The sequence below is a fragment of the Lepidochelys kempii genome, chromosome 12, assembly GCF_965140285.1.
Source record: "Lepidochelys kempii isolate rLepKem1 chromosome 12, rLepKem1.hap1, whole genome shotgun sequence".
In the NCBI taxonomy this organism is placed as follows: domain Eukaryota; kingdom Metazoa; phylum Chordata; order Testudines; family Cheloniidae; genus Lepidochelys; species Lepidochelys kempii.
In genome coordinates, this window is record NC_136391.1 from 21,208,160 (window position 1) to 21,219,635 (window position 11,476).

At 46.7% G+C, this 11,476-nt stretch overlaps 1 protein-coding gene across 7 annotated transcripts in view; it reads right to left on the bottom strand.

Annotated features, from left to right (window-relative positions):
* The window catches only part of C12H19orf12 (chromosome 12 C19orf12 homolog), a 37,198-nt gene extending 26,692 nt beyond the window's left edge, over positions 1-10,506 (bottom strand). For 3 of the 7 annotated variants that reach the window (XR_012154495.2, XM_073307790.2, XM_073307789.2), the window contains exon 1: positions 10,343-10,506. The gene's annotated coding sequence lies outside the window, so the exon portion shown is untranslated. Of the gene's footprint in view, positions 1-6,724; positions 6,936-10,342 lie in introns of those variants that run through there. The other 4 variants (XM_073307795.2, XM_073307792.1, XM_073307791.2 and 1 more) reach the window with 3 other exon arrangements.
* Positions 10,507-11,476: the final 970 nt, after the last annotated feature.

Sequence of the window (11,476 nt, forward strand, 5' to 3'; positions counted from 1 at the left end):
TTATAAGATTCTACTGTATGATATTACCAGGAATCCTAGAAATCCATCTGCCACAGAAAAAACACAGAATTTGAAGTTTTACAGAGAATCTTTAGGTTTTGCATTTTGTGAAAAAATAAAAACATTCAATAAAATTGTTAGTAGTTAATGTAAGTACCAGTGCCACTTGTTCAATGCATGCAACCTCACCCTCTTTTGCTTGATTTGTGAAAAAGAGCTTTAAATTTACAGATGAACTCCATTTATCCAATCTAACTGGGACCAGGGCCAGATCAGATAATAAAATTTTTGAATAATCAGGAGAATTGGCAAAGAGCATTCTATCCCTTATTTTAAGATGGGGGGAGGAACGTGTCTCGGGCGACCAATCCTGTGCAGCAGGGCTGACAGCCAGAGCCCCAGCCCACCCAGGGCTGATAGTGGCTGGGGTTCCAGATGTCAGCTAATGGTTCAGTAAATATGGGGAGATGGATAAATGGGGTTCTACCATATATCAATAAAACACTGTGTTCAACAGATACATATATATAGCGGCTAGAGAAACTAAAGTTCAACATTTCATTTTAATCAAGGAAATTTTTTTTTTTTTAAATCGGAGTATTTTGGTTTTTTTAAGCTTGGAAAACTAGGATCCCTGGATATTACTAAGAGCAGCCACAAACCAGTTTCCTCAGCTAGGTGTCAATAAAATCAAATAGACCATCATCTGATTAAATGGCCATTCTTTGGCAGGAGAAAGGGTGTGACATCTTGGCACAGAAACAGCTGGAGATTCCCATCCCCACAGACTGTCTCCTGAACCCCAACTGGAGATGATCCTCAAGGAAGACGAAAAGATAAAAAAATGGGGGATGCCCCAAATGGTCTCTCCCTTCATCTCTATTAACAACATCGAGAACACCTGAATACAGGAAATAGCCTTGGACTGGGAATAGAGATCCTGACTGAAAGGAGTTCAGCCTTCTGAGAGACATGTGGTGTTCTGAATTCACTTAAGTTAGGTATTAGTTGCATTTTACCTTTTATTTACTTGTACCTAATTATAACTTTTGTGCCTCATTACTTGTAGTCACTTGCAATCTCTCCTTCTGTAGTTGATAAATTTGTTTTATTGCTGTATCAACCAGTGTGCTTGGATTGAAGTGTTTGGGGAAACTTCAGCTGGGGTAACAGGATTTGTGCACATCATTTTCTATTAATAAAATGACGGACTTCACATGAGCTTGTGTAGCTCAGGAGAGGGCTGGGCAGTACAAGATGCACATTTCTGAGGAAAAGTCTGGACGTGGGAATTTGCTGGTGTTGCTCTGCAGTGTAATTCAAGAGCGGCTGGCTATAGCACTCATACAACATAGCTAGGGCCCTATCAAATTCATGGTCCATTTTGGTCAATTTCATGGTCACAGGATTTTAAAAATCAGAAATTTCATTATTTCAGCTACTTAAATCTGAAATTTCACAGTGTTGTAACTGTAGGGGTCCTGATCCAAAAAGGAGTTGGGGAGTGGACGGGAAGGCCGGGGAAGTCGTAAGGTTATTGTAGGGGGGTTTGTGGTACTGCTACCCTTACTTCTGCGCTGCTGCTCGCAGCAGTGCTGCCTTCAGAGCTAGCCAGTTGGGAAGCAGCAGCTGCTGGCCAGGAGCCCAGCTCTGAAGGCAGAGCCGCCACCAGCAGAAGCAAGGATGGCATGGTATGGTATTACCACACTTACTTCTGCGCTGCTCCCTGCAGAATTTGGCCCTCAGTCAGTGGCTGCCACTGTCCGTCTGCCCAGCTCTGAAGGCAGCAGCGCAGAAGGGTGGCATGGTATGGTATTGCCACCATTTTGAGCTGCTGCTGGCAGGGCGTTGCCTTCAGAGCTGGGTGCCCAGCCAACAGCCGCTGCTCTCTGGGCTGCTCAGCTCTGAAGGCAGCACCGAAGTACGGGTGACAATACCATGACCCCCCTAAAATAACCTTGTCACCTCCCTGCAACTCCCTTTTGGCTCAGGACCCCAATTAGAGGAACGCTGGTCTCCCCCCATGAAGTCTGTATAGGATAGGGTAAAGGCACACAAAAGACCAGATTTCATGGGAGGAGACCAGATTTCACAGTCTGCAACACATTTTCATGGCTGTGAATGTGGTAGGGCCCAAGTATAGCTGGAAGTAATCTGCATGGAGGTTGTGTGTGGGCAGACCAGGAGTAGTTGCTCTCACAGTGAAGCAGTGTAAAAGATGCCCCAGGTTGGAGAATTGAGGGGGACCCAGCTGTTCAACAGTCCAGCTGGTACCCTGGGTATGTCACACATACTAGCTAAACACCTCTCCCACCATCATCTTGATGTCTCAAAAAGAGCTACATTCAATGTGGACCAAGTGTGGAAGCTTGTTAGTGAAGGAGAGAACTTTTCCAGGAGCTGGATCTGAGCTATGGAGATCACTCCCACAAAAGATCAGAATGACCACAAGCCTCCACACTTTTGCAGCCAAATGCAAAACTAACTTCTTCAAATTAGCATTCCCCCAACGATTTCTTCTCACAGGCCCACAACCAACTCACATAAGCAAGCAAAGAGAAACTCTATAAACTAATCAAGCTATTTCTCCTCCAGGTTGTGAAGGGGAAAAAAGGAGAGCATTATTGTTATTTCTCTTTTTAATTATGTGTTAGGCACTCTAATACCACAGTGATAGAGGTCATGCAAGTATCTAAATAGATAAATCAGGCCCTAGTTAGCAATATTGGCTTGAGGTCCATTGTTACCATGTCTTTTTATTCCAGGAAATATGAACGGTGGAAGAAAGCTCCAGTGGTTCCTAACAGAACACCAAAGGTTTAAAAGATTGGGTATGGCCAGGCAGGCATTCCCAGCATACGTTTCAAGCACAATTTGAGAAATTTGTCTTTGAAAATTGGACTGAGTCTCCAGGGTAATATACAGAATTGACTAATCTAATTAGAAATACAAGACCTGACCACGTCCTCACCCCAGCAAGTGACCCAATAATATACACGACCAGCTACTTAAATCAGACAGTAGTTCACCTGAGAATATGACTTATATAGGTGTCTGTCAGTCAACAGGCTGACTTTCTTAAACTGTTCCTTAAACCAAATAAATTAAAATAAGACCAAGTGTGCTAGGTCAGCGCCTACAATTTGTAAAGTGAACTGTGACATCCTTTAGACTACACAGGCAAGTAACACTAAGAGCAATGTTATCTCACAATGGTTATCACACCTCAAGCAGTACAGATGACGGTGCACAGTTCTATGGTTTCTCTGATGGAAGGAAAAAGAAGCTCCAACACTCAGGTCCAAGCAAAGAGGAGATTGAGGGTGCAGAGAAAGACTGCTCTCACAAAACCAGAAAAATTGTACGACAATAATGAAAACTCTGATAAACTTCAAATATGGCAGTACTATCAGGCATGGCTATAATAAAGACTGAGTAAAAAATATTAGCGTTAGCACAGTGACAGCAGAGGTCAGATCTCAAGGTCTGAAGCAGAAAAGAAATATGGAATTCAAGCAAATCTAGACATTCTTTTTCAGTGAAACTTGGGAGCTCTTTGGTCTCTCCACAGTAAGACTGTGATTATAAAGGATTTTAATACTTGTTTTCTCTCTTTTAGGGCTTGACTGAGCAAGGTGATCAGCACAATGGCCCCAATCCTGCAAAATGCTGAAGCTTGTGCTTACTGTTAAGCATTAGTGGCCCCAAGGAAATCCTTGAAGGTACTATGAAAAAAGCACTTATTTCTGCTCTGTCAAACTACTTACCAGATTAGTTTGTGAGTATATTGCACCATCTACCCTATTCACAAATCTGATGGAGTTCAGGATTTATTTGGTAAGACTCAGACATGTAAGAGCTGTGGACCTATTAAAACACATATGCTATTACATATACACACTTGTAGAATGCCACATATATTTAGTATTAGTATTTGACAGTAGAGCATGTACACCTTGATAGCTGGCCACATCTTCAGAAGTCATTCTGATTGTTGATTTCTTTTTTCTTTGTTACTCTGTTGGAGAATTAGGGTGCTGAAGCAGAAGACGCTGTTTCCAGCGAATGTATTTGTTATCCATAAGGCTAAGTTTTTGTCACAGATAGGTCACGGGCAATAATGAAAAATTCACGGAAGCCGTGACCTGTCTGTGACTTTTACTAAAAATACCCAAGACAAAATGGATAGGCTGGGCAGCTGGGGGGGAGAAGAGGGCGCACTGGGAGCTCCAGGGTCCCCCGCTGTGGCTGGGAGCTGCTGGGGTCCTCCTGCCACCAACAGCAGCCAGGAGCTCCAGCAGTCCCTCTTGCTGCCTGTGGTGGCAGGGATCCCCCCTGCCATCAGCAGGGGCTGGGAACAGTGGGGGTCCCTCTTGCCACCCGTGGTGGCTGGGAGCTTGTTGGATCATATTAAAGAAGTTCTGTATTAAAACCACAAATGAGTTTGATTCCCCAGAGTTTAAATTCCAGGGTATTACTAATTAAGAGGTCTCTTGGTTTTTGGTGCTGTTTCTCTCCCTCTGTGTGTGAAACTTGCAAGCTGCTAATTGTGTTAGTACATTCTAAGACAGAGTCTGTTCTCAAAGCAATTCACAGAGAGAGAGACTCAAAGCAATACTCTAACAACAGAAACAGCACCCAGAGACTCCCCGCCCTTGTGTTGTAGATCTCAGTCAGCTACATCAGTAGACAAATGATAAGAAAGTAGATAGAGCAAATCTGCTGCTCTGTGTAGGTGTTACACACAATAGGAAGAATTCTAAATGACTCCAAGCTAGAGAATTTGATTTTAAACCTTCAACCATCTCAAAAAAAAAAAAAAATCCAATAACCTGTATATGTTGAGCTTTAAATGTATGTAAAATCTGGGTCATGAAATACATGGCAGTTGCCTTAGGAGTAATCTCTGGGAATGAAGAGCAATGAACAATTACAGACATAATAACCAGAGCCACAGCTGTTGATCCCATTTAAGTTCTACTTTTTAACTAACATTAATTCAACAGAAGTAGCGAGCTGCTTTTGCAGGTTAGGTAATACAAAAAAAGCACGCTCATTACAGCCAAGGCAGACAGCTCACACACAAATGAAGTTATGCTTTTAAAAAACAAACAAACAAGCTTTTTTGTTAAACACCAAATGTGTGGTCCTGAATATTAAACTCTAATGAAGCCTCAAAATCAGGTTGTTAAATTACACAACATTATTCACTAAGAGGTTTTAAGCCACTTCTACAACAAGATACCTAATTCAAATACACCTCTACCCTGACAGAATGCTGTCCTTGGGAGCCAAAAAATCTTACCACGTTATAGGTGAAACCGCGTTATATCGAAACTTGCTTTGATCCACCACACCCACGCAGCCCTGCCCCCCAGAGCACTGCTTTACCGTGTTATATCCGAATTTGTGTTATATCGGGTCGCATTATATCAGGGTAGAGGTGTATTTCCATTACACAACCAAAACGATGCCCTGAAAGAGGCAGGTAGGACTGCCAGATAATTCTTCCAAGGACACTATCGATACCATAATAATATGGCACTTTATTATAAAAATGCACTGATAGATTCTGGAAGTTCTGAAAGATCTACACCTAAAATGGCTAAGACAATCACCTCAACTGGTTCTCTCATCCAAAAACCTTTACAAGTGAAATTTACTGTATTTCAATAGACAAAGTTATTCATGTGAAGACACATTTCAATAATTTGCCCCTATTACTTCTCTTCTGGCAATATTCTTTATTACTATGGACACCTGATGAAAATAGGAAGGTACTAATTCTGAAAATGTCGTATGTGAAGATATCAACAATGGGGTTTGAGTGCACATGTAGCATATTGAGAGTCACAAGCCTTCCCTATTCCACACACCAGTTCCCTTCCCAGGCTCACCTGTCCTGCCAAGTTAGATGTGAATTCTAGTAACTGAAACTAATTCTGACACCTCATCAGTACTATGCTAGATCCCCACACCTGAGACTCTCAGTCCCTGGTCAGTGAGCACGTGTGGAGTGATTCAGGAACAAGATTAACAGAACTGCTTACTTACCAGTTTTCAAAAGTGGATTTTGTAACAGCTAATCAGTACCTGCATTGTAATTCAAACATTATTTTAAAAATAGTCAAGAAAAGCCATCCAGTTAAAATATTAACACTTCTGCAAACAGCATGTCTGCATCAGGCTGGATTGCTTTAAATCAAAGTGATTTAAACTACTGATTTTAATCGTGATTTACATCAACAAACAGGAAACCTTGATTTACATAAGTGATTTTAATCTTGTGTTGCATGTGTACTCTCCAGTTATTTTCCTAAAGAGAGGTTAATTCTCATTCATTGGTAACCATTAAAACATATTGATTTGCAAACAAATACCAAATTTACTGTGATAGGGTACTTCCTTTTGGTAATCTACAGGGCCAGCTCTAGGTTTTTTGCCGCACCAAGCAAAAACATTTGGCGCTGCCCCCCACCCCAGGGCTCCCCTGTTGCCCCAACCCTGGGCTCTTCCCCCCCCCACACCCCCTGCCGTCCCAGCTCTGGGTTTCCCCTCTTCCCCCCTCCCCCCCCGCACCCCCTACTGCCCCATCCCTGGGCTTTCACCCCCCCGCACACACCCCTCCACACCCATTACCGTGGTGCATTCCTCAAAAACCCATTCTGAATTAACACACCATATGGATTCAGAAAATAGCTTTACAATACTTTGACAAACCTACAGATCATACAGCATTCAGAGGTTATCACAGCCAACTCCATGACAGTCTTCAAATCAAGTATTTGTACACAATAAGCCAGTAGATTCCCCTGCTCAATTAGCAACCACCTTTACTCCTGTGACTATAAGGCAGTGGTCACCAACTAGTTGATCGCAGAGGATCTCCCAGTAGTGCACTGTGGCTGCTGCTAGGGCAGACTCCCTGCCTACCCTGGCCCCATGCTGCTCCCAGGGAGGGGTCAAGGAGGGGGGGGTCTCCCTCCATGCAGCTCCCATTGGCCGGGAGAGCTGCGGGGGCGGTGCTTGCAGAGAGGGGCAGCTCACAGAGCCACGTGACCCCCCTCAAGGGGTACACTGGCCCCTTCTGGGAGCAGTGTGGGGCCAGGATAGGCAGGGAGCCTACCTTAGTCTCGCTGCGCTGACCGGGAGCTGCCAGAGGTAAGTGCTGCCTGGTGGGAGGCCACACCCCAACCCCCAGCCCTGATCCCCCTCCCAGAGCCAGCACCCTGTACCCCCTCCTGCACCCCAACACTCTGCTACAGCCCAGAGCCCCCTCCTACACCATAACCCCCTTCCCCAGGCTCAGCCCAGAGACCCCCCCACACTACAAACCTCTTGGCCCCAGCCCAGAGCATACACCCCCTCCTGAACCCCAAAACCCTGCCCAAGCCCAGTGAAAGTGAGTGAGCATGGGGGAGGGTGTGTGTGTGGTGTGAGCGGGGGGGGGGGGGGAAGAAGGTGCAGGGCCTCGGGGAAGGGATGGGCTAGATCCTGGGTTATCCTTAGATTAAAAAGGTGATCCTGGGCTTAAAAAGGTTGGAGACCACTGCTGTAAGGTGACATTAAAAGTTGGACTGAGACTCTCTGGACAATTGCAGCAGATTTCTGTCAAGTCAATAAATAATAGAAAGCATATATAAGGATCTATGGTGATCTTCAAATTGTATTTTGATTGCAATAAAGAATAAAAACTAAAGGCAGGCAGGGGAACTCAACAGCTCTCTCCATTAGATCATTTCTAATTTCTGTATATCCCTTTTATGCATTTCCAGTATACATAGACATTTTAATTTCATAATCTACCAATAAAATGGCTGTTATTACAGAAGCTTTTGAGACATCTCCCCTAGTAACTCTGAGTAGATGATTGGCCTGGTTGTTACACAACCACCACATGATCCCAGAGACTGTTAGCCAGTGACTCAGCAGTCCACATAACCTCCGTGGTTATGTGGGGGCAGAAGTCCACTAACTGCTGTAGCAGAAACTGCCAATAAAAGAATCCAAGAAGTAAAAACATATCTACAAAAGGAGGATCTTCCTCTCTAGAACCCATGGGTACATTCTGCTGCCTTGAGTGGGACTTGTATGCCTAAAATTCCTAAATCATTTACTGTAACCTAGAGACCCCTTGGCAAAGAGTCCCTGTTCTTTGCAAATAACTCACCTCAGACCACACACGCTCATTGCACCAAACATATCACACAGGATATTTATCCATGAAGAGTAGCATGTAAAATACCTACAAACAGCCTGTAGATATTCATCAAGGTTCAGAATCATTGCAAGATGTATGTACAGGTAACATTTAAAGTATAGTGTATTTATTCTGAAAGTATGCTTTATGGTCTTGGAGTAGAAGGGCTTGTCTACACTGGAAATTGACAGCGCTGCAACTTTCTCGGTCAGGGGTGTGAAAAACAAGTTTCAGCACTGTAAAGGACCAGTGTAAACAGTGCACCAGTGATGGTAGCTACGCGTCTCGTTGAAGTGGTTTTTCTAGAGCACTGGGAGAGTTCTCTCCCAGCGCTGCACCGTGACCATACAAGCCATGTTAAACCCTGAAATTAGTCACCAGTATCTGGATGACTCATTCAGGCAAGAGAGAGAGGTCACGCTTCCCTGATCAACCAGTGATGTAATAAAAGGTTCTAATGCCTCCCCTTGCCACATACCAGAATAGTCAACGGAAAACCAGCAGAGACATCTAAAAACAATCAAATCCATTTGGAGGTGAAAAGAAAAATTATAGCAGGCAGGAGACTGCCTAAAAACAAAAGAAAAAAAACCCACCAAAAAAGCTCACCTGTTCTAGAGAACGTTAGACTTTCCTTGCTGCAACACATCAGAATAACGTCCATTAAGTCCTGCATCCTCACCTCCCCACCACACCAATGATCCATATAGTCCAATGGGAGTGCTTTCTAGTAGTTAGGGCAGCAGCTCCGGAGCCAAAACACATGGTTCCATTCCAAATTCTACCACTGTTGGGCTGACACACCTTGGTAAAGTTACATCACTTATTTGTGCCCCAGTTTCATAATCTGCAAGATGGGGATGGAACCTTTTGTCCAGTCCATCCCTCACTTTTTCTGAGGTTTGAGTAATATCTTGCACATGCATAAACTATGAAACCACATGATCATAATGTAAATCTCATCCTCCTTATCCACATGTTCCCTTCTCATGTTGTGTCTAAAATTCTGACTCTAAGCTATTTGTGGTCAGGGAATACATCTTCTTGTGTCTTCTGGATGCTATAAACCTAAAACAACTTGCAACCTTTGACCAGCCAAAATGACGGCTATCTGTTTACAAACCTTGTAGGTGAAATGGCAAATGAAAACATCTCTAAGGACCCAACAAGCAACACTCTTGAACAGCCAAGGAACACAAAACTGCACTTATACATCAAAGAAGTTCTCTTTAATAGTCAGTCTAAGGTTTTAAGTGCGTTTGGAATGTGATCTTTAATACTTTCTTGGGGCTTGACAAAGTGTTAATAAATAATTTCATTTCAAATAACTACACCCACAAAAAATTAGCTTTTGGTTTTATCTATTTGAGGAGGACATTTTCATGCCTAGGATGAAAAAAATCCAACACAAACATTACAGCTCACCAGCCCTTGGGAACGTCTAACAGGGAAATCTCCCTCATCAGGTGAAAAGAAAAAAACTCCCCACGCCCAAGCCTTTGGAGCGGTGATTGAGGCCAGACACACCCTGTTCTACACCAGCCACGAAGTAACGGGGAAGCGCACGGCCCCAGAGGCTGCTAAAGCCGATCCGGCCGGGCTGGTTCTTGGAGTCAGAGGTTGCCCAAGGGCTGTGGCCCCCCGTACCCGGCGCTCCCTAGGGCGGTGGCGCACACACACATCTGGCCGGCGGTGACACCAGTTTACACCCCGGAACGTGGGGTCGCCGCCCGCCCGCCACCATGTGGGCGCAAGCGGCCTTCCCGGCCGGGGGGCGGCGGAGGCTCCGGCAGGCCCGAGCGCGGCTGAGCAAGGCCCTGGGGCCACGGCACGGGAGGGACGCGGAGCGCACCCTGCCCCGGCGGGCCGGAGCCCTTCGCTGTGCTCAGCGGCACGTCAGCTGGGACCTACCGCTCCCCCCGCACCCGGCCCCCGAGCGGAGGTCGCCCGCAGACACGCGCAAACCGCAGCCCCCAGCGCAGGGCGCTTCCTCCCCTTCCCCCCGGGCCCCCTCCGTGCCCCGCAGCCCTGCAGCCCCGGGCCGCCTCCGTGCCCCGCAGCCCCCTCCGTGCCGCCCAGCCCCGCAGCCCCGGGCCCCCTCCGTGCCGCCCGGCTCCCCTGGCTGCCGCTCCGGCTGCCTACCTCGGCCCGCTGGGGCGCAGAGTCACGGACGCGGAAGGGCCCGGGAGGTTCCAGGCGCAGGAGCAGCCGCATGCGAACGGCGCCGCCGCTGGGAGCCGGCCGGCGCGGGGCCGAGGGGAAACACGTGGGCGGGGGTATTGATAGGTTGTGTCTCGTCCCCGCCCAAGCGCCCTAGATTGCTACGGAGGCCGCGCGGGTGGGCGGGGCTGGCCCCCTCCCGCTCTTGCAAGGGCCGGGGGAGTAGTTCCGCCAAGGGTGCCTTCTGCTCCCCGCTGGAAGATGCTGGAAGGAGGGGTGCTACGGCATCGCCTGGCTTGAAGTAGTTGCCATTATACAAAGGGTTTAACAGTTTGGTTCAATGGCTCTCAGCCCCCCTTCCTCGCCCCCTGCGTCCTGGCACAGAGGCCCCAGCGGCAGGACCCTCAGGCTGTCATCCTGAGCATTACTGTGTGTATTGCCCCAGCGCCCCGGGGAATGCAGGGATTTGCAAAGCTTGGGCTCAGACAGGTGCCCAGCCCCAGGGAGGAACCACCCCCCCCCCCGGGATTGCTCAGCCTTCAGAGACTAAATCCCCCCACCCCCAAAGCACTCCAGGAGCAGGCCATTCATACATTTTTTTCAGCCTGTATGAATCACTGTGTAGTCTGCGAATACAGACTAACACGGCTGTTACTCTGAAACCTGTGTAGGCTACAGCACCTGAGGGGGCAGGTGTTGATAGTGTGCGCACATTGTTGGCAGCCTTTAATCTACTAATCCAGATGTGGGAATTACAGCCTATGGTGTAGATGGTTTGCAATGTCAAAAAGGCTGACAAAGGAGGTGCTGTTGTCATCATGAATAGGTCGGAATATGAACAAGAGGCTGCTCGGCAGCTCTCCAACACGAGTTTCTACAAGCCATTACCCTATGATCCCACTGAGAGTTACCAAAAGCAACTACAGCATTTGCTCAAGAAACTTCCTGAAAAAGCACAAGATCAAATCCGCACAGACACACCCCTGGAACCCCGACCTGGGATATTCTATCTACTACCCAAGATCCATAAACCTGGAAATCCTGGGCGCCCCATCATCTCAGGCATTGGCACCCTGACAGCAGGATTGTCTGGCTATGTAGACTCCCTCCTCAGGC